The sequence below is a fragment of the Condylura cristata genome, unplaced genomic scaffold, assembly GCF_000260355.1.
Source record: "Condylura cristata isolate star-nosed mole 26May11 unplaced genomic scaffold, ConCri1.0 scaffold00026, whole genome shotgun sequence".
Lineage (NCBI taxonomy): Eukaryota > Metazoa > Chordata > Mammalia > Eulipotyphla > Talpidae > Condylura > Condylura cristata.
Genome location: NW_004567127.1, coordinates 27,986,137 through 28,010,448, shown reverse-complemented (window position 1 = coordinate 28,010,448; position 24,312 = coordinate 27,986,137).

Below are 24,312 nucleotides of genomic sequence, written 5' to 3'. Positions count from 1 at the left end.
ACATTTTTCAGATCCAAAGCCCTAGGAATAGACTCTGTTTCCAAACCTACCTACTACTCAGTGCCCTGAGACCACTCAGGAGAGTGGTAGATAGAAGTAAGTATTTTAGTCAAAGAGCTGATGAATTCAAAGTACCCCAAAAAGTTTCTTCAACAACTCGAGCATCAAAGCATCATTTACTCTGGAGACTGGATACATCTTCATTTTCTATACAGGATAATATAGATCTCATAAAGTAAATGTGTCTTTTCCATTAAAACTTTCCATTAGTGGCAGAGGGGGTGTCTTTAGTCATAAACCTACTTTTTCTACCATGCTTTGCTACTTTCCTATGAGTCTTTCTTTTCTGTGCTAAGTAATCCACTAAAAATCAAAGATGAGCCACCACATTATGCTGCCACTTAGAATCATGTCCTTCATAATCACACACAGCCTATAGCAGATTTCCCCCCATTACCTCCCCTTTGGGGTCCTTCTTAGCCAAAATGGCCTACTTAGCATGTAATGATCATTTCCATCATGGCATCCTGGCAGCCTACAACGAAATAACAGAGGTGAGAAAATCAAGAAAATGAAGACCTGGATTTTCAAAGAACGGAAAACATTTCCTTTATCTGATTTCTTGTTCATTTTTCTAAGATCAGTGAATTTAAATATATAAAATACAACACTCAGCTTGAGCAGCTGCTCATTTATGAGGCTTTTGGCATCAGTGACCCAGATGTGGTTGCTGAAAATCAAAAGACTGGTGCTCTGTCCCCTCAGGCTTTCCTAGCCATAGTATGAATGCTCACTCCTGACTAAACCTAGGCTGCAGGCTGAGTGAATTGAATGACACTAGAAAGTTCAGTCACTCCAGTGTCTATCCATGCTGGCCTACTCAACAATCTAGAATTGGACATAAATCCTCTTCATGAAGACAGACTGTGTCCAGCAAACTTGTATGACAGTCAGGCTGTTGAATTATGGGTTACTTTACTAAGAAAGCAGTGGTTGCCATGAAATATGAAAAGAGAATTTACTTCATCAATGGAAAGCAAGACAGGTACATTTTGGATGCTTGGAATATATGTCTACAGGGCAGACATATGGATGGGGACATGGGTGGGAAGGTTGAACAGTAAGACAGTAATTATTAGAGGCCTTGATTAAAATTTGTCTCCCTTTAACAAATTGCCAGTGTTAATAGAAAAAAAAAAGAATCTTTGAAAAGTCCTCTTCTTTCATCTATTTTCTTTTACATCTAACACCTTATGAATAATTATGATACATGTGACTTGGTGGGCAAAGTAGTCAAAGGAAAAAAAAGAGGCTCAGTACTTGGTCTCTACCTTTGTTAAGACTTAATAGAGCTGGCCCTCCCTGATGGTGCAGCAGGTTAAAGAGCAGCACTGCAAGCGAGCTTCAGCTGCTTCAGTGTGAGTTCGATCCCTGGCCCCATAAGTGACCCCCATGGCGCAGCAGACCTCTCTTGTCTCGCCCACTGCTCCCCTCAGCAGTGTACTTTGTTGATCTGCCTGTTCTGCTCTCCACTCTGTCTCTGGTGAATTCTCTCACAGCCTCTGCTCTGTACCCCAGTTCTATGTGAATAAATAAATAAATCCTTTTAAAAATTAGAGATGAGGGGAAAAGGATACCAAAGGATACAAAATAAGGCCAAGTTCAAGGTAGTGGACAACAGAGGGTGGGGAGGGGCTTAGAAAGATAAAGTCCAACAGTGTCAACTCTGTTTTCGAGGCTTCTCTGGGTTCCCTTTCTAACTCTATCTTCAGGTTTGGCGAGAAGGATATCTTTCCTTAGAAAAAATGTAGACTGACGTTAACTGCTTTCAAACTATCTTTCAGATTGAGGAAAAAGGTGTTTCTGTATCAGTCATTCTTGAATGTGAAACCATCTCTGTGCTACCCTGTCACTGACAACACACATAATGTCTACAGTAAGGAGAGACCATCTTTCTGCCATCCAAGTCACTCCTCTCCTTAGGCTTTAATCTATGCAGAAGCATAGAAGCCAGTGCTTTATTTTGTATCATCCAAAAATGCAGACATTGGAATTAAACAGTTCCAGTGGAACCCAGAATAAGATGCCAGATTCCAGAATTCAGGTTTGTAGCTATTCACTGTACTGTCTTCTAAGGGAGTCCCAGCTAGAAACACCTGGTCTCGGAAGTCCTCAACTGAGTTTTAATGAATGATAAAATCTTGTGAAAAATAAAATCTTCCTCTCACCTCCACCCACTGTTTTAGGTTTATTTTGTAATTTGAGTCCTTATCAAAATATGCAGATTTCAAGGGTGTGTTGGCTTGACAGGTAGATTTATCTTAACTTTCTGCCATGTATTAGGATGAGGATTCTTTGTCCAGATTAAAGATGCTCTAGAAAAGTCTGTCTCTGAGGAAGCAGTTACTTATTTTGAGTTATGAGAAAGTGAGGCAGGGCACAAACATTTTCGCTGCCATAGATAGATGCTTAGTCACTCCTCTTGTTTTCTCTCGGGTTATCTTTTGTCTCTTCATTTCACTCTTCATTTTGGGCATTTTCTTTTGGAATTGACAATGGAAAATCTAAGGAATTGACATTGGTTTTGGGGACACTGAACCAAAGAGTTCTAGAGTTTGGTTTTCCATCTCATAGATGATCCCAGATATCACCTTTGGAGATGAACAATTGGTCACTATTATTGTCATTAATAGAAAAGTATATTTTCATTTAAGGGGAGAGATTTTTAATTCTGCTGACCTCAAGGACAATAGGTGAAAGGATTGGCTCATCAATTGTGAGTGAAAGATGAGGCATCAAAATCAAAGCCACAGAAGAGCCTATTCTTCATACTGGCTTTGGGCTCTATTTTAGTTGGAAAGCAATTCAACCTTGATGCTTGAAATATTAACATTTTATCTTAAATCTTCTTATACATCACAAATCACAGTAGTAAATATTCATGGATAGGCCTAGCAAAGTATCAAAGTCAAGAAAACCTTTTGGGGTCAGAGCTTGGGGTGCAGTGGGAGGTAAGATTGAATATCAGCAGCGTTATGCTGGTAATAAAATCGGGCTTCCATTTGTAGAGCTTGGTTGCAAAAATAACTTCAAGCACTTTCAAAGATGAATAATGCTGGGAAATGAGGTGAAACCAAACATTCTGGCTCACATGCAGCTATGCTGCTGGAGAATCAACAGCCTTACAAACTACCTGGCATTACCATCTTGCAGTTTGTAGAATGATTTAGAATTTACCAGTCACTCACATGTATTTTGTTATCTGATGCTGTGAGGTGACTGATCCGGGTATTTCCCATCTCCCATGGGATGAGGTCCCATTTCCAAGATGGGGAAATTAACATCCTTTTACTTTAAATTACTTGTTCATGTTTACTAAGCTGTTAACTCAAAAAACTAATTAAAAAAATACAACAGAACTTGCATCCCAAATCTGCTAACTTTTATCCAGGATTGGGATGTCCTGCCATTCAAATTTCAGATGAAGATGCTCCTTCTTCTGGCCTGCTTCTCTGCTTACCTAAGTATATATTAGATAAAATTTTTTGAGCTCCCCAAAATACTCTACACTTCTCAAAATACTCACCATATTGACTTGTAATTAACTAGTACCTTAATTTATTTTCTGCTGGACTATGAGTTCCATGAGGTGGCTTGTTTACCATGGGAACACTCCCCTCCCCCCACCATTCCACAGTGTCTGGATGTAGTAAGTGATCTGTAAGTCGCTGCTGAATGATTTGAATCCTAACACTGAACTCCCATTTTACCCAAATAGGGGGGACAACCAAGTCCTGCTCCTTAGTGTGGCAGGCCCGAATCTGAACATGATGGGTGTTATCAAAGAAGAGCAAGTCACTCTGCTGCCCTTTTGAGAATACCATGACAGATGCCCAAGGGAGGACTGAAAATTTCTAACGCAGACCATGTTTCTGCTGTGAGGACTGTCTCTGCTTCCATTCTGGTGGACAGAGCTTCTTCCCCATTGCCAATTCACACTGGTAGAGGAAAGAGTGATCCTGAAAGCTCTTGGAACACATGGAATCTTTCCTAGTGCAACCCCCTCCCCCCTCCCCCCCTCAATGTCCACAACCCTACAAAAGAGGGAGGTGTAAATTTGCCTGTCGGAAGAGCTGAATCTGTTTCCCAAACCAACCCTCCTCTGCCAGGCAGAGAATTATGATGAAGAGGTTGGCAGAGGTGCCAGAGGATGTCTCATCATCCCAGATGGAAAGGAGCGAGCGTTAGGATAAGATAAACATTAAAAAGGTCCATTGAAAACCCATAACCTGCGTGATTCAAAATTGGATGTGAGACTTAGGGCCTCACTCTCCTTTGGAAATTTGGAAATTCTACCCTGGTTCTGTGAGCCTCTCCAATGCGGCCGGCACAGCCAGAGCTGGCTGGATTCCCAGGCGCCATGCAGAGTCCATCTGTTCGGTCACTGTCTATTGTGTGCTGGTAGAATGAATCGTGTGCATGGGACAGGATCCAGTTAAATTTAAATTTCCTAAAGATACTGAAACTGCAATTGTGATTTCTGAATTCAATGAGCTCTTGGTATTAAGAGATCCCCACTGTGGGTGCCCCCCAATATTTTTCAGTCCATGCACTATGGTAGTGTAGGGGTTATACTCTGCTCTGCAGCTGATAAATCTTGCTTAGCAAATCCCTGGCTAAGAGTATTAATGACTACTTCTTTAATAACAAGAATGGAGGTTTTCAGCAGATCTATGCATCAGCTGGTACATTAAGTGCTTCCCTTCCCCTTTCCCACTTCCTTTCCTCCCTTCTTTCTTCTCTCTTTCTCACCCACCTGCTTTTCCACTCTTCAACCTCTCTCCCCTTCCCTTCCTGCCCTCCCATTTTCCTTTCTCTCTACAGATATTCACAGAGTTCCCTCTGCATATCAGGTATCCTTCTGAGAACTATAGTAGTAAACAGATGATATTACATGCCTTACACTTTAGTTGCAGGGATACTAATTACTAACCAAGGAAACAGATGGCACAATTTCAGACGGTGATACAGATTACAGACAGATAAGTAACAGAATTCTGACCCGAGAATGAAGGACGGCGTCCCTTGGAGCACACAGGAAAACTTCTCTATGGGGGACACATTTGAAGTGACATTTTTTCAGTGAGTGAAAAAGTATTTGCCACACAGCAGCCCATGAGGCAATCGTGAGCATACCCAGGTTAACATCCCTAGAGAAGCAGACTTGTTATGGAGTGAAAGACAGATGTGTAATGGGGCAGATGCATGCAGATAAGAGAGGGAGAGGAAAGCAGGTGGCAGATAGGGCAGAGGTTGCTGACCTTGGGAAACAAGGCTTCAGTGCATTATCTTCTTTAACACAATGACTTTATGATGTGGCTGCAATATGCATCCCCATCTGTAGAGAAGGGATTTAGAGACAAGAGGTAGATGTTGGTGGGTGAGTGGCAGAGATTTGAACTCATGCAACTGGTTCCAGAATCTGTTTTACTGATCCTAACAAAAGAGAGGACACTTAAGAATCATCTCCTCTCGCTGACAACCACTACCACTCCATGTGCCCAGGTTGAACCCAGAACATCAGCTACCAGAATGGATGTGGGGTTCAATGGTAAGCTGACCCTACTTAAACAGCAGCCCCATTTTAACTAGATAGGTAATCTAACACCTCAGTTTCCTCATCTGTAAAGTGAGGCTAGTGATGAGGACTTACTATACTTTTCTCCCACATCATAGGGTGTTTGAGAATGGACATCAAACCTGTGTGTGTTAAGTATTCAGTGAATTCTTAACTATACACTGAACCAAATCAAAGTCCCACCGCATGTATTCAATAACCACCACCATCTATCAGCCTTTGCCTCTCCTTCCCCACTGTTACTTGGGTTGCAGACCACACCTACTTCCATCCATACCTCCTGAGTCATTCTTTGCAGATGGGGCCTAGAAGGCTACATTTAACACTCCAGTTGGTACTGATGCCAACCAGAGTGAGGACCACTAAAACATTCCATCCACCAGGATACAAGAGGATCTCAGTAGATATTGGTGTTAACCTGGGACCAAAAACCTTGGTGTTAACCTGGGACCAAAAACGTCAACTGTATTTACAAATATATACAGAGTTAGGGCTAAATAGACTCTGGGGTCTTTTGGGTGCTGTTTGATTGCCAGGATAGCCAGAGTTTTGGTAGTAGATGAATCCTGCCCATACTGTTGCCTGCTTTCTCAGTTCTGCTCTCAAGATATTTTTGCGTGAGTTGTACATGAGAAATAGTAGTTGACTGGCATTTAAAGTACAATGTATAGTAATTCTCAGTGCATAAGTATGATAAAGGATAGTTCAATTCACCTATTGTTTTCAAGTCCTAATGTCTAATTCAAATGTTGAGATCGCAAGTTGAATGTACAAGATGTATTTCAGTGTAAATACATGTACAAAACCAGACTCATTCTCTTCCCTTATATCTGCTCTGGTAAAGCAACCTTTCTCATTTGGGGATAAAACACCCCCATCTTACCAGTTGCTCAAACTAACACACACAGAGAGAACAGTTTTTCTGCTATTTTTTTCATATCAGTCAATCATGTTGGCTTTATCTTCAAAACATATCCAAGATATGACTTCGCAACTCTGCTGCCACATTCTGAACTGAACTATCCCCATCTTTTGCCTGAGGCATTACAAAGTCACCTAACTGGCTTTCTTGTTTCTGCCTTGCATGCCTCAAAGGCTTCTCAACAGAGGAAACAGAGAAACTTTTAGAAATATGAATCAAATTAAGTTATCTATGGTAGTATGAATGCTGGGTTCCCCAAATACATCTACCTCCTATTTCTAGAATCTGTGAATATTGTCTTATATGGTCAAAGAATATCACAGGTATGATTAAGTTAAGGATAGTGAAAAGAGATTATTCTGGATTATCCAGGTGGGTCTGCTGTAACTACAATGTCTTTTATAGGAGGGTATTGAAATAGAGCAAAGGAGAAAGTGTGGTGGTGATGGAACCAGACTGGAGCAATATGCTTTCAAGGCAGAGGAGGGGGCCACAAACAAATGAAAACTGGCTGCACTAGAACCTGAGAAACCTCAGAAAACAGATTCTCTACTCCCAGCCTTCAGAAGGAACTACTACTTAATCCTTGACCTTGACCTCAGTCCAGCAAAACTGATTTCAGACTTTAAATTTCCAGAACAGTAAGAGAATATATTTGTGTTATCTACCCTATCAGTTGTCATCATTTGTAATAGCACTGATAGGAAACAAAGACAGCTCCCATTTATTACCTATCATTCTGACTAAAATGTCATCACAAAACCTACAAGACCCCACACAATCTGCTCCCCATCTACCTCTTAACCAGAACCTAATTTCCTATCGCTCTGCCTGTTGTTCACTCTGTTCCAACCAATTGTTATCCTGGTTGCTCCTCAGACCTCCCAGCAAGACCCGTACTCTTTGCCTTTGTTCCCCAAATAGTCCCATGCCCTCCTCCTTCCTTGGGTGTCATTCAACTGTCATCTGTCAACTATCAATGAGGATTTTCCCAACCATTCTACTGGAAATCAGAACACATCTTTCTATCTGTCAATTCAATCCCATTTGCTTATTCTTTTTACTCAAAGCAATGATCACCATTAGATGAACTCTAGGTTTTACTCACTTATTGACTGGAATGTAAAATCTAGTTTTGTTTTGTACACTGCTATAAGTCTACCGTCTGCCATGATGTCTGCCCATGATAGGTGCTGAAAATATTTTTGCTAATGGAAGGACCTGATATGAAGGTGATGCTCACCCAGTGCCCCATCCAGCATGCAGGCTGTGAGCAGGGGCAGGGCTCCAAGAACCCTGACTCAGCTGGTGAATGCTTCTTCACGTTTAAGGAGAGGAAAGGCAGCTGACAAACCCCGCCAAGGACAAGTCCTGATTTGACTTAGTAACCAAGCTGCGTGTCATGGAAGGTGTGGAGAGAGGAGCTGAAGGTGGTTCGTGAAGGCCTTTAATGCAGTGGTTCTACCCATTAATATTCATGGCACAATGAATTCTTGATCTTGGACCAATTATATTAGCAATTCTCCCTCTCTTCCCTGAAAAGAGCTTTGGAAAGAGAGTGGCTAAAGAAGACAGTTAATTTCCAGCCCTTGTCCCAATACTGGATTATTTTTAAACTCTTCAGAATGTCTCAAGGAAATGAGTTAGTAAGGCACTCCTACATTTCCCAGCTTTTTCTCAATGACAAATGACGATCCATGAGCAAAGTTTAGATTCCAGCACACGATGTGTTCTTTGGTAGTGAAAAGCTCGCCAGCAGTCATCCATTAGTAATTATACCACACCACACACACACACACCACACCATACAATGCAAGGGAAATTGACACTCTTGGGGCCCCGAACGTGATAGGATTCCAAGAAAAACCTGGTCAGTGCAGCTGCAGGAATGGCAAACAGTCCAGCTCACCTGTCAGCTCAAAGGAATTGCCTGAAGCTCTGAGGCCTCCTCTGGAAACATCTCAAGGAAGACCTGTTACACTGAATGAGCGATGCTGGCTAAGGGCCTATGCAGGCCATACAGGTCCCTGTTGAGTAAGATAAAACATTTTGGAGGTTAGGATTTGCCAAAAAATTCTATGGCAATCACGTCTTCCAGGGACAGTCCTCTCTGCCTGATATCTTACTTGAAGAACGAAGAAAGCAAATTTAAAAAAGGTTAAAGGATCTGGTTGAACTGACACAGTTAATGTTGTGGAGCAGAAAGTCCCAGGGTTTACAGCAAGTCTGGCTATCAGTAACTCACCATGCATGTGACACCTTGAAAGATGGGCACTTACAGATCAGTACTTGGCGTGTGTGGAAGCTTTCATGGATGAACAAAAACCTATTTTCCTCATCCCAATCCATCAGTTCTTGCTGTGTGTGCTATGCATCAGAAGACTGGCTCACTAGCCTTCAAATATGAGATGGTTATTGAGAGGAACTGAAGGTGGTTCATGAAGGCCTTTAATGCAGTGGTTCTATCCATTAATACTCATGGCACAATGAACTCTTGATCTTGAGCCAATTATATTAGCAATTAGCAAGGAAGGAAAATTAAAAGGGGAAAAAGAGACACACCCTACCACTGATCTTCTTCCTAAGGGTGAACTGCCCCATCCCTTCTGCTCTAGAAGCTGGCTTTGAGGCAGCTTCCTTTGGAGACTTGCTGACTGTGTTACAAATATGGGTTTGACATGTAGCAGATGAGGGTTTTTCAAAACACATGTTCCGTGAAGAGGGAGGTCACAGTTTAAATGAAATCAACCCAGGTTCTTGGCTGGACTTGTGTGAAAGGTCCTGCGGAGGAAGAACCCGTGAAAGGTCATAGAAATATGCTGGTAATAATCTGATGCCCATCACCAACCTAGAGGCAGCTAGTCACGGGACCTCCTGTGATGCTGGGTTTTGGCCTCTTCCAGCACTCTCCTGCATTTTTCTATTACTGTTCTCCAGTAATTCTCTGCCCTGAAATTATCTTTTGGGTAATCCTGCCAGCTGGTTCCCACAATGTCGCTCTTGGTAGCTACTGAGCTTCCGGTCCTGCAGCTTGACCCCGCTGGTGAGGGTAGTATATGCCAGGTGACACTCGGTAAACCAGATGGCCTTCAATTTTTTTTGGCCTGATTTCTATATAAAATCAGGTTCTCCACTGATGTCATGTATGTCAAATGCCACTCTCCCTAAGCAGTAATAATTACTTACATGTATCTGAATGAAAATTTGGATGTCCTTAAAAATCTCCTTAGTGTATTTAACTATACATTGAAAATGCACACGGTGAAATATATTCTAAAACTGTACAAAGAATTACAACCGAAAAGACAAAAGTCTCCTCTCTGTTTCTTTTAAGGGATAAAATTTTTTTTTGTTTTTTGCCTATTTATCCAGAAACATCTCCCTTCCCTTCCCTTTATCTATCTACTCTTTTCCTAATTTCTAGAACTGGAGTCATATTCTACATCTAACTACAGTTAGCTTTTAATTTTTATTAATAATGCATTTTGAAGATAGTGTCCTATAAACATATGATCATATACTCAAAATATCCAGTGAAGTGAATTTGGTTGAATGTAACCAAAAATAACACAAACTGACTGAAGCAAAAAAGAAACTTGTTATCTCATAAAACATATTCTAACAATATGGAAGAGTCTAGGCTTTTTTTGATGAGAGCCTTTATAATGGTACCAAAGAACAAAATTCTCCCACCTTCTTTATTCTGTCATCTTCAACACTGATCTTATCTTATGAATGGTTTTGTGCTCAAAAATGCTGCAGGATTTGCAGGGCTCACATCCAGATATTACACTCAGAGCAAGGTGGTATGCTATCCCTTCTGTGTTTTTTTCCACCCTAGGGGCAATCAATCCTTCCGTAAAAGTGCCCAGAAGCCTGTCTCTCTAGCATTTTACTAGCCAGACAGGTCAGATGTACCCTTCCGATGTGCAAGACTCATGGAGTTACGAGTCCTGCCTTAGACTCATCACCTTGAATGGAACTGAGCTTTGAAGTAACTGAGCAACCACACGCTCAAGCTCTGGATCAAACTAACAGTCCTGGTATTCTGGGTTCTCACCTGGCCATGGACAAGGCAGCAGTTATAAAATGTCAATGGAACCAAAATAGGAGGTGGTATGGACTTTAGGGGACTCAAGGAATAAAACTGCTCTGTAATCATTTCAATCAGTTTGTGTTGCAGGCAGAGATGTGTCTTTATTTGACTATGTTGGTTCGGGAATAACTGTATTTCCTATATGTGGATTTAGACATAAATGTAACTAAAATTAGTGCTTTGTTTTAGGGAGATGTGAACATTATTATGGTAACCTGGGGCTGTCAGAGGCTGCAAGAGAAGGCTTCAGGAAGGCTGTGTGGGCACCGTTTTCATCCTAGGAAAAACAGCTCTCTCAGACACTTAGTCCCACCTTCACAGTATAGCCCAGAAGTGTACCCTGCTTATCATTTCCACACCTACAAATTCAGTTGAAGCCCATCTTATCTTCTATCTGGATCACCACATCACCTGCCTGGACCACTCTGTATGATGCCTGGGTTCTGGTCTGCTGTCTTGTCTTTCCCTTCTCTCTCTTTCCTTCCTCTCACTTGTTTCTTCACACAGTAGCTACATGAACTTTTACAAACTATATCCTTTTTCATTTCCTGGCACAAATCCTCACCTGACTTCTTACCTTCCTAAGAATAAAAAGCTAAGAGAGTAAACCTTAAAAGTTCTCATTGCAAGGAAAAAAATATTTTATTACTATATTTGGTGATGGATGTTAACTGGAATCATTGTGATCATTTTGCTCTATATATGTATGTCAAGTCATTACATTGTTCGGCTGAAACTAATGTTATACATCAATTTCACTCAGTAATAAAATGAGTAAAATGTACTCTCCTCACCCTCATGCCCAGGGCCTCTCCACCAGGAGGTAATTTAACATCTTTCTCCGCTCACTGCCCTCCGGACCTGAGGTGCTGTTCTTCCCCCTTGGACATGCCCAGTTCTCACCCCTCTGCTCATCCTCGCACTGATTTCTGGTTGGGCACGTGACGGCCTCCTTCGGATTATCAGAGTCCCACCCCCAAAGCCTTCCATGAGGCCCAAAGCTCAAGTAATTCCATCCCAAGTATGAGCAGCTCTCTAGCACACATTTTAATTTGCTCAAGCTTCTAATCACCATCCAGTATCTTACCTATTTATTTGCCTCCTAATTAATTTTCAGTCTGTCAACCAGAAAAGCCCTGTAGAGTAGGGATTTTGTTTGACACTTTATCTGCGGCCCCTAGAACGACGACTATCTTATTTAATATTTGGGCACTTCGATCATACTTTACAGCAATATCAGTCATTCCCTTTAGACCCGCTTTCCTAGTGCACACACGTCACATGAGAAGACCTGGAGGAGAAGTGGCTGCTGGGTGGGCCTGCTGGGTTGGAGGCCTGGAGGATTGCTCTCCACTCTTTAGAGTGCTTCATGTGGAGGAGTGGCCCTTCTACAGGACCTGTCTGTAGGAATGAGAGGCACTGACAAAGCCTGGCACAGCACACAAAAAAAAGACTCCCCCAACTGCCAGATCAATTTTGCCCTCCAGTAAAAAATGACTCCTCCTTGCTGAGAGTGATGTTAAGTGAATACATATTATAAATGTCTGAGAGACAGAGACTGTGGCAGGATGGAAAGCTGCCTCAGTGGGAGCACAGGAGGCATCTGGCTAGAGAAGGGAGGTGACTGTGGAAGCTGCACAAGGAGAGAAAAGGATGGAAAATGAAGGATGTAATTCTGTATCATGGTGGACCTTTCTCTGAGTCCCATTTAGTGGTCTCAGGTGGAGAACAGAATTCCTTTCTCATTATTTTTGGATATCAACTGTACTCCTTGGACATAAAATCTGTCTGAAACTAAACACCTGAGTCTTGGATCACAGTGATTTTATATATATATATATATATATATATATATATATATATATATATAGCCAAAATGGGAAAAACTACCTGATGATGAAATTCAGATCTTGTCAAAGGAAAATGAAGCAGAACCCCAAAGGCTATTTGCTGGAGACTGAAGCTTCAACTCTGTTCAGTGTGACAATCTCCTGTTAGGTGGTGAGAGCTCTGAGGGCCTTTATGTTTGACCACAGCTGGCCTCTTGGAAGAGAGTTGGCCTATTTGGGTTTGGAAAAGGGTATACAGTAAGGGGACATTGATTGCTTCTGTTTTCTCACCTGGAATTGCATGCCATGATCACCTGCAGGGTGAAGAAAATGGAGGTGGGAGGGGAGGCTGTGGGGAATGGGGTGGGCATCAGAGGTGGCTGTATGACATCGGATGTGGCTTCCCTCCAATTCATGAGCTCTTGTGGGGCAGTTCTCCATGTTCAGAGAAAAGATGATTTGGTTGAGGAGCTGTGCTGACCTCAGTAAAAGCCAGATGCTTGGCATAGATTGAACTGGCAAACAGTGATGGCTCATGTGGGGTGGATCGGGTGGCCAGTAAGCATGTATGACCTCAGGAGAGTGCCTGCCCGCGGGGCCCTTCTGTTTATTTGTGCGCCGGGGTGTTGAGAGAGGACACTTAGGAAGCTCTTCTCTGATAATTTTCTAGTTAGCAAAGTTGCAGGTCTTTGTATCTTTTGCTATTGCATAATCCTCAGAAAGTTAAGGTTTAGAAAGAGACTGGACACCTTAAAGGGGGAGATGGCATTAGGAGGGAAATAAAATTCTAGATTGAAATCACTCTTCTTTTGCTTTCAAGTATGTAAAGACTGGTTTAACCTCTTGTCATTCAAATATTTGCTGTGAGTGCAACTTTTTAATTTAATTAACAAACCATAATAGTAACAATACTTGATAAAATAAGAAAGAAAAAGAGTAAGGTCAGAAAGGCACCATGTAGTGGAGGGGAAGAAAAGTATTGTTAGAAAATTCTGAGCAGACTCTTGCCACAAGTATTTCTGAAATGTGTAGAATTAGAGATGAGAGCTCTCTTTTCCGTTTTCCTTACTCTTCATTGCTGACTTGGATTTGACATTCCTTCTGATATTCTTCTTCGGACCAAAGGCTCTCTGTGACCATGACTTGCTCCTATTCCTCTTACTTTACCTCTCTGTAATCTACCTCCATCGTCTTCCACTCTTGTGACAACTAGAAGTGCTTCCTTGCAGACAGCACCATCTGTATTAGTTTGCCTGGGCTGTCATAAGCAGATACCACAGATAGAACTTCTCACGCTTCTGTTAGCCTGGATGTCCCAGACACAGGGACAGCAAGCTTGGCTCCTCCTGAGGCCGGGCGCTCCTTGGCTTGCAAACAACCGTCTGCTCACGGTGTCCTCACATGGTCATTTCCCTGGTGTCTCTTTCTCTCTACCAGAACACCTGTCCTGTTGGATTGGCCCCACTTAAGGGCCTAAGTTTAACTTAACATTCCTTTAAAGACTCCATTTCCAAATACAGTCATATTAGGGGAGTTAGTGTTTCAACATATGAATTGGGGGGGGACACATTTCAGTCTTTGTTTAAATTTTTCATCTCAAATTTGTGGCCTCAGGTAAGTCACTTAGTCTCTACTATCCTGAGGTCCTCATCCTCCTCTATTTTTTAAAATACAAAAATATCCTTTAATTTCATCTCAAAATTTCCATCCTTCTTTTCCTTCCTCCCTTTCTTTCATGCCCTCTCTCTATAACTATCTTTTCTCCCGGGTTGTGCCCTCAGGACCTGTAAGCCACCTTGGTGGCCTCAGCAGCAGAGGCCACTTCTCCGTCAGCCTGTCATGTGGCTCGTTGGAGGCAAGGGCCATGTGTGCGCAACTGTCTACCTTTTCAGACCACATGGATGCTAATGCAGCACCTACACTGGCCCAAAGAAACATTCCATTAAATGTTAAACTAGATCCATGTGGCATGCAAAAGGCAAATGATGATGTTTGGAGGTGGGAAGACGTGGGTGAGTAACCCAGTTCTGTCACTTAATTGAGGTGTAGCCTCAGGCAAGTCACTTAAACCTCTCTTATCCCGAGGGTCCTGAGTGGTGTGTGGTTGTGGGTTGGGAGAGAGAGATGTCCCAGGCCAGGTCCTGGCAGGAGGCAGAGCTGCAAGAGAAGGGGGAGGGGGCAGATGGATGTTCTCTCTAACCAGTCCATTCTCTCACCATTCACACAGTTTTCCCTGCAAGGGTACACAGTGTCCTCCATCCTCCTCCCTTCTTCATATTTCAGTTAGCTAAGATCCAGGCAAGTGATGGGAAAGTAATTCTTTTCCTAAGTTCTAACAATTTGGAACTGTATGGCTGTAATTTTCTGTTCTACTGTCAAGATGACTTGAGTGAGTCCTCTGTCTGATAATCTCACACGGTGACATAGTTAAGAATAAAGTCCCTGTGGCAAGGTGCATGTCCGTCCTCCTGAGATACAAGCTGCCTCAGAGCTGCAGGGTCTCCTCACTGGAGCCATTCAGCATCTCAGTGCAAGTTCTCACTGAGGCATCGGTGGGTGCTCGCGGACCATGTGTTAGTGCAGAAACTTGCATCTGGCTGTCTCTAGGAGCAAAGCATCCTGAGGACGCTCTGACCACATCCTGTGCCCCCTCTCCAAGATGGTCTCTGGGTAGATCTTAATATTCAAAAAGGAGAGAGCAGCCTTGAAACAGAAGTCAGGGAAGGAGAGCAGGCAGGTGTGTGGCAGGGTGAGGGTACCCAGCAGAGATTCAGGAGGGGGAGACAGAGTTTGTCTGGGTAAGTGGTTCTCAAACATTTGAGTCCCTGGACTCCTTCATACTCACAAAAATTAGCGAGGTCCCTAAAGTGTTTTGCTTTTGTGGATTATATCTACATTATCATATTCAAATTAGAATAAGGAGTTAAATTTTTATAAATGTGTATAAAAAGAGCAATAGAAGCTATTAACACCAGAACGGTGATATCAACACACAGCATGTCTCTGGAAATCTCCAATTTACATTTAAGAAAGAATGAAAAAGAGAATTCATGTCTTAATATAAAAATTATTTTAACCTGGTGGACTTCCAGTGAGTGTCTTGGTTCTGCTGTTCTAGGCTGAGACATTGGAAATAAGGAGCTGTGGGGGAGGGAGAGGAAGAAGGGCACACATCTCTCTTTTGGTGATAACAACAGCACTGTAAATATTTACTAAAATGAAGTATTAGGCTAGTTGATGGTTATTATTTCGTATGATCCCCATAATAACTCATGATAGAAAACATTTTAAACCCATTTTACAGATTCATAAATGGGTACAGAAAGGTTAGAACACAAAGTCAGCCCAATTTCTATGACAAATATCAGAAAGGACAAATTAGATTCCTAAGGCAAACTGCTGTTGACTGCTGTATCTAAAGCATGCAGATGGCAACAGAGCGACTTGAGTGACGCTTCTGCAAACCAGCTCCAGGGAAGGATCACTTAGCTCTGGAGGGTGACAAGGAGGAACTTGCTAGTTCCAGGAAACAGAAGCCCTGCCAGCCAAGGCTGTGCACTGTCCGCTGACCACATAATTCACAGAGAGCTGGGCATAATTCACAGAGAGCTGCTAATCCAGGGTCACAGGCCTTCCCTGGGCAGCCCTCGTGAGGACTATTAGCAGGCACAGTAGATAAAGTACACACCATACATGCAACCTCACGCAAGACACCTCTACATGGTCATCTGATTCCGGACCTACTGATCAGAGCCTCCTCTGCCCTGAGCCTGGTCCTCTTCCTTCCCTTGCTACTGGTGGGGGTCCCCAAGACACTGTACATCCAATGTACATCCACATCTTTCTCTCAGAGGCTGTGTCTCAAGGGAACCAACATTGTCTAAGACAATGGCAGACTCTTAAATCTTCTACCATTCACCCTGTTTTTTCCAATTGCTTTTCAAGATTCTGTCTGCTTGATGTTACTATTCAGCCTCTTTCAACTCAACACCCATTCTGCAGCCCTGATTGAGGTTTATCCAGCCTCCTAAGGTGTTGGTTGCCCCAAACATGGAAGGGCCACAGTATATAACACACTTCTTTTCATCCTTTGTTTGTCTTTTGTTATAGGGAAATGAGGGAGTGGGCATTTAAGCCCCTCTAAGCTCTATGGTTTTCAGTTTGACCCGATATCCTTTTTTTCTTCTGAGCCAACTTATTTTTGTGCAATCTCATCTTCCCTGCTGTGCTCTGGAAGTAAGACAATTTCTAGTGTTATTTTTAATCATGGAGCACTCAGGGAGATAATGATATTGATTAAAATGTGAGCCTAAGAAAGATTCCTTGAGAGGAATACTTGGAAGAAATGTGCTTTCCTCCAAAGCCCCACTAGGTGGCATTTTCTTAAAGCGGTATTGGTATCCAGTTGCTAGAAGTATCACACTATTATTCTTAAAGGGCTAGTAGGTGGTCCGCAGAAATTTATTTTCCACAGTTAGTGGCAGTGAGGATTCTAAACAAATGGCTGTCGTAGTAGACTATCCAGATCCATGCCTTCCAAGTCGCGCTTAGCCTTAAGAGAGGATAGAGATCGTTGAGGATTTCTAACTTGGGCTCTGGCACACATTGCTCCTGTGCTGTGCAAGTCATTTTGCCACTCTGAGGTGATTTCTTCTTTGAAATAAGGAGAAAACTAGATGATCTTCTAAGGTGTTCAAATATTTATAATTCTAATTAATTCATGAATGTGTTTTAAGTTATCTGGCTTTTAATACCTGCCTTACCAAACGTCTCATCAAGATCAAATTTAACCATTTGGCTTGTTTAGGAAATAGTTTATCTGAAACATTAGATTCCAACTCATCTTGATTGTCGAAGAGGACCCCATAGAGACATTTCTCTTCATACTGAGTTTCAGATTTTTATTTCAAGCCAAACAACTTCAGGGGCTGACAACCTCTTTTCTACCCTTTCAAGTGGTTGTGGAATGAGTTTCTTTGAAACCTAAAGAAACTCATCGCAGAGAGCAAGAGAGGTCTTCACAGATAATTATCAGCATTAGACAGGTGAAGAGCGTGTAACTCTCTTGTCCAGTTCTGTAAAAGAAAACTCTTTAAAGTTTCCATTTTCCAGATTGCTTTTACCTGAAACTATAAAAGATCCCACTGAACAGAGGCTTAGAATACTGTACAATGACACAGAGTTTTTGCCTACCTTTCTATCTCGAAGGCTTAATAAAAGCGGAGGGAGAACGCAAGCCAAATCTCAGAGCCTCAGCTCATCTGAGCTATGAATTTGGGTGAGGAAAAGGAAGTTTTAACTGTGTGGATATAGTGCTCTGAAATCTGCTTCTTGCTTACCCCCACTGCCATCCTCATCCCAAATTCATAGAACCTAGAATTTGTGAAATCAGAAGACACTTAGCTGGTTGCCTGGCTCCATGAACAAGGGTATTCCTTGAATTAAGAGTTACTGCAGGGGTGGCCCTCCCTGGTGGCGCAGCAGGTTAAAGCACAACACTGCAACCTAGCCACAACCGCTATAGTGTGAGTTCCATCCCCTGCCCAGGAGGTGACCCACATGGTGTGGCAGACCTCTCCTGACCAGCCCCTGCTCCCCTCAGCAGATCCCTTCGTTGATCTGCCTGTTCTGCTCCCCACTCTCTCTAGTCAATCCTCTCAACCCCTGCACCTCTGGCCTATACCCCAATAGAACTATATGAATAAATAAATAAATCTTTTTTTAATTTTTTTTTTAAGGTTTATTTATCTGTGCATACAGAGCTGGGGTATCGGCCAGAGGCTCAGGTCAGTGAGAGGCTTCACCAGAGACAGAGTGGGGAGCAGAAGAGGCAGATCAACAAAGTACACTGCTGAGGGGAGCAGCGGGTGGGTCAGGAGAGGTCTGCCACACCATGTGGTCACCTCTGGGGCAGGTGGGAATCGAACTCATGCGGAAGTGGCTCAAGCTTCTCAGTGCTGTGTTTTAACCTGCTGTGCCACCAGGGAGGGCCTAAATAAATAAATCTTAAAAAAAAAAAAAAAGTTACTGCAGGGAAAGGAAAAGAAACAGCACTTTCATCAAAGACATTTTAGAAAGGCAGCAAATAGTCACAGTGAACTCCCATATTCAGACTCTGGAATCTGACAATCAGGAATAGATTTGTATAACCTGTTGTTTTGCAAACCCATGAATGCATTGGTGGGGTGGGCCATGGCTCTCATTTAACCATTTTATTTCGTAGATAATGAAGAAACAGAGGCTAATCAAGAATTGAGCCATGATAGCAATGGGAAGCAGAACTAGACTTGAAAGCTCATATGGTTCCACCTCCTGGTTTTGAGGCCTGTTCTTTTTTGCCATAGACGTTCTCAGTGCAGACCCAAGTCTAAGCCAACCTCTACGGCTGTCAAAATTCAGTATAAATTACATTCATTTTAAAACAAAAATGAATCGGATAGTTTTGCTCAGTGTTATCTTACTAATGAGAGAAGTAAGACTCAGAGAAGTGAAGTGACCTTCTCAAGGTCATACAAGTAAACGTGAAGAGAACTAGAGAGGAGAGGTGAATTTCCCAACAGTCTGCCCCGTTATCACATCAGCTGTCCATTTTTAACCCATTTCTTTGAATTAAAAATGACCACAGTTACATCTCTTTCATTCTATACATTAAATCATTATCAGCCAGTCACAAATTCAGTAAAATAGGTTTGTTTCTTTTCTTTTATAGAGGAATGTGACAACAGGACAGGTAAGCACTGATGACAAAATTTCCATAAGGTAGAGTCAATAAAAATAAGGACCAGAACGAAAAATGTCAAATATAAAACAATATAAATTCACCTCCTTTAAAGTCTGGGTTAGATGAATCGAATGAAAAATCATACATCTAATAGATTTTTTTCAGTAGTAGTATCTGATGAAGTTTTTAAATGGAGATATAATGGACATATATGAAATATAGATTTTTTTAAAGATTCAATTCTAGCCCCAGGTAATAGAGACAAAAGCTAAAATATTAAAGATAATAATAGAAGGTTCATAATATTTACTGTTCATACAGTGCCAGCCACTCCGTTAACCTTAACAATCACCCTAGTAAGTGGGTATGTTAATTTTATGGATGATCAAGCTAAGCTCAGAGAGGCTAAGAGACTGCAAAAGGGTCACATAATAGAACGTGGTACAAAGACATGAGAGCATGAAGGTAGTTCTTAGAACTAGTGCCTTTAAGCACTTGACAGTGTTAAGGTAATGCCACATTAAAAAATGAATCTGAAAATTCAGTACTAGATGTCTTTCTCCTTTGAGTGCCTATTTATTGTCTTCTGCAACAGGAAGCACTGAAGTCCATGTGTCCAGCCACTTGAGCCGCTGAGCTCACGGGTGGCCACTCTTGATCTGGACATTCTGTGGTCACCTAAGGATCCACACAAATATTTCTCAATGATTTACATGCATAAAAAAATCACATGATTTTGAGATAAAATCGGCAAAAGGCAAATATTGCAGAGAAAACATCTGTCACCCCAAAATGTCTTTTTGGTAAAATGTTGATTTTGTGGGGGTCCTAAAAACTGGAGGGGAGGATTGATTCTGAAGAAGATAATTTGCATGTAAACCTCATAAGGGCGTGTGCCAGGAAGCCCTAATCACCAAATAGAACTTAATCTGCAAACCTTTGTCTGTTGTAATGTCTGCAGTCAATTTCCCACTGACAACTTTCTCTTTTCCCCCCACAAAGTTCTCCTCTCTTAGCTGTATCTTATTTACGATGTCTGAAACCACTTGGACCAGGTTAGTTACTCAATCACACTGGGTCCCCCCATGTGTACACAGGGTACACGTTATTACCAAGCTTTTCTTCAGGGTTTTTTTCCCTACCAGTCTGTCTAATATTTGTCTAATTTTTTTTTTACCAGCCTAATAGAACCCAGAGGCATATGGGAAGATTCCTTTTGCACACCAATATAAATTTTCACACTCTGGGAAGAAAGAGTTTGCCAAAAAAATTATAAGGGGCATAAGATGACCTTAGGTATAGTCTGCATAAGAAAACGGGTCTAAAAGACATTGGACTATTTTCAAAATATGCTTACTTGCAAGATTCCTGCCACCTGCATGTACTCTGTAATAACCTTTGCTTGCTTTCCCCTAGATTCAAGGTAATGGTAACTTTCTCCTTGCCTTTTGAGAACAGAACTAGTCATCTGAATGACTGGCTCCGTGGCTCTGGGAAGGCTCAAGGGTCACAGATGTCTGACTTTTCAGGGACTAGCTTCCCACTGATACTTCTGTCTCAACTGCCTAAATCTCACTTTCCTCTTTCAGGGGAAGAAAGTTCCTGCCCCCTGAGGTAAAATCACCCTATTAAAGATTTGAAGTGTTCAGAGGAGAGGTTACGTGTGTCCTGAAAATGTTTCTCTCGTCCCTTTGCTGTTCCCCTTCACTTCCCACTTAGGAACAAATTCCCCTTCCTGACACTAGCAGGTGGCTCTTGCTCTTCTCTGAAAGGCTGGTGTCACTGACATGCATTCCCACAGCCACTCAACACCCCAAGAGAGCTGTGCATGGCATTCTTCCAAGAAATGTGGCTTGTTCCCTAGAAGAATTTCTGCAGCATATCACCAAGAATAAATTTCCCCCTACTTGTTATAACCATATGTGCTTGAAAATAGCAAAATCGCGCCTCTTCAAATTCTCTGCTTCTCACCAATGCAGGAATACAGTCAACCTGCCTTCTTGGTTGTTGAATACTAATACTTTAAAATTATTCTATTTTAAAAAAATACTGTATCTGTAACCTCCATTATCTCATGCCCGCTGCTCCCCTCAGCAGTGTACTTCATCAGTTTGCCTGTTCTGCTCCCCACTCTGTCTCTGGTGAATCCTCTGACCCTTCACATCTCTGGCCTGTACCCCAGTTCTGTATGAATAAATAAATAAATCTTTAAAAAAAAAGATTAATAGGAGAGGATCTAAAGCTTGGGTGGAAGTTGCTTTTGAAGACGATATTGATATTCACATGTAAACTTTTATAAGGGACATGAGCCAGTGGGAGCTAACCGCCTGTCTCTTCCCTGCCAAAGGCAGAACTTAATCTGCACACTTGTGTCTCCAGAACCTTCCCTTTAATCTCCCTAACTGATTGTCCCTTTTGCCTCCAAGGTGCTTTCACTGTAGCTGTGCGATTCAAGAGGGCATCTGAAGTCATGTCGATGAGTTAAGCTGGGTCTCTCCCATAAGTAGAGGAGGTATACAAGTTATTGTTTGTCTTCTTTTTGAGTTTTTTTCCTATCAATCTGTCTGATGCTTGATGGACTATTTGCAGCCTAGAAGAACCCAGAGAAGTAAGCAATGATTTCCTTTGCACTCACATACCACAGCAGGGTCTGCAGTTCAGTTCCTGGGCTGGATGCCACCATAAAAAAAAGAAAAAGAACAAAGACAAAGAAACTCTCCATCACCATTGAACTACCAGGACTTTGGTCAAGAATAAACATGCTTTTAATGGAGTAGGGTCATTACTAAAGCTTAAGTAGCTTCATTTTGCTATTGAGACAAAAACCAAGCTCCCGAGTGAGCTGGCCGTGCTTCTTAGTCTCACCTGAGTTACCTGTTCTCTCTTTAAATCTGTCCCAGCCACCTGGGCTCTTTGCAGCTCTTCCAATGAGCCATGCTACCTTTTGCCCCAGAATGCCCTGGCCATACCCTTCGTTCTGCTTAAAATAAATTACCTCCCTATCTCATTGGCAACCTTACCACCTAAATCCATGCTTTCAGCTTTTTCTGGTTCTACAGGTTCCATTTATTTGTTTCCTTTGAAAAGCCCTTCTCAATGCCCTGTCTTGTGTTGCAAAGACTGCTCCCCCACATTGACCTATTTACTGACACTGTGGTAGGCAGAAGGGACAGGTGAGGTTCAGGAAGCCCCATGATATGGATACTCACTCAGGCTGAGGCCAAGTCATTACAAAGTGTAACATTTTCTCCACTGGACGCCAGGCCATCTCATTCCCCACACTCTGAGGACACTGTGCCTGTCTCTAAGAAGGGACTCTCTCCCCATCCTGCCTCCCTTACTTACTTTAGATGACAAAGTTTTCAACACCCAGAACCTTTTAGGCTAACAGCCCTCCAGGCAAATGATATTGATCCATTATGAAAGGGTCACAGACATGAAGAGATCATAAATTTGAGAGATGAAAGGAGTACATGGAGGGAGAGCAGAGAAAGGACCTAGCCCTTCAGTGATGTTGGTTAAAGCTGCTGAAATAGAGCCTCTCTGTGTTTCCAGCCTACTAACTGTATCTCTGCTGGTGACTCCTTTAGGCTGAACTGCAGAAGCTGGAATAAATTCTTACCTGGAACCCACAGAATCAGCTTCATGGCTTCTATTTCTCAGAGAACGCAAGAATCCAGATGTCTTCTGTTCTCTAGTTACTAGCAAGCCTCATCCAGATCCGAGGTAGGGCTTAGTGAAGTCCCCAGCACATAACAGACTTCAAATAACGTTGAATGAATGTTTGAGCCAGGCAGCATGGAAGCATGTTTTTCATTGCCTATTCTTGGCCGGTTTCTTCATCCATTCTGCAAGGCCCTGGGAGGCATCACCCGCATGTGTGTGTGAAAGGGACCTAGGTCTTACTATCAATGCTGACAACCATACAGGAGGCTGTCTGGGAGGCCCTTTGGGCACTCAGTAACTGAGCATAGACTTGGTCTTGGCCAAACCTTCTTATCTACAATCATCCAGAATCTCCTTAACGCTGTCCAACACGTTCCAACCTCAATGCATTGTGATGACCCTTTAAGCTGCCAGGTCAGCAGTATTAAGTGAGCCAGGCTCCCCGGTCCTCTGCAGTCCCAGTGACTTCCAGCTCTGGTTTTGCAATTTCCAAAAGTATTGCAAGGTCTCTTGGGATTAGTAGCTGAATTTAATCTGTTTGTTTATCACAACTGAGAAGGCCAGTCTGGCTATTTCCTCCAAAAAAGGAAAACATTTTAAAAATCACATGGCAACCTTTAGAGCCCACACAGCCTAGCTTCTCTCAGGATACTTCATAAACTTACTTGATCCACTGTTACTTTTCTGTATTCATTCTCTCTACCCTTCAGGTTGTTTCATAAGCAGCAATGCTTGCATGCATATGTGTGTGTGTGTGTGTGTGTGTGTATAAAATGCCACACTATTATTTAGTTATCTTAGAGAGTGTGTGTTTGTGTGTTCAGTCTCTCCATGGAGGTCCTTGAGGACAAGTACCTGTGTATTTCTGTTATAATACGTAACAGAATCAGAGAGAACATTTCCTACTAACCCTCTGGGTCCTTCTCAGACTGGATAGGCAATCCAATTAACATCAAACAGACTAGTAGAAAAAAAGAATAAGTTTAGTTACATGTATGGCCATAGATTCTAAAGCTAAAATGTTATGATATATACACCCATGCATATATGTACATATTATGTGTGCACATGTACACAAGTATACATGCACACATATGCATATTTATGTGTGTAGATAAACACATATGAATATCTACACACCTACACACACATCTACCTTAGCTCAGGAGATGTCTATTTCCAGAGGAAGAGAACCAGCATGAGGAAGAGAAGCTGCCTCATGACAAAGGACAGTTGCTCTGGAATAAGATATCTGTTCTGCCATCCCAGTAGATTTCTCTGATGGAAAGGTTATTTTTTTTTAACATTACTTTTATTTATGCTTATAAGAACTGGGGTCTAGCCAGAGGTCAGCTCTGGGGTGAGAAGATTCACCTGAGACAAAATAGAGAGCAGAACAGGTGGATCTACAGAAATACACTGCTGAGTGGAGCAGTAGGC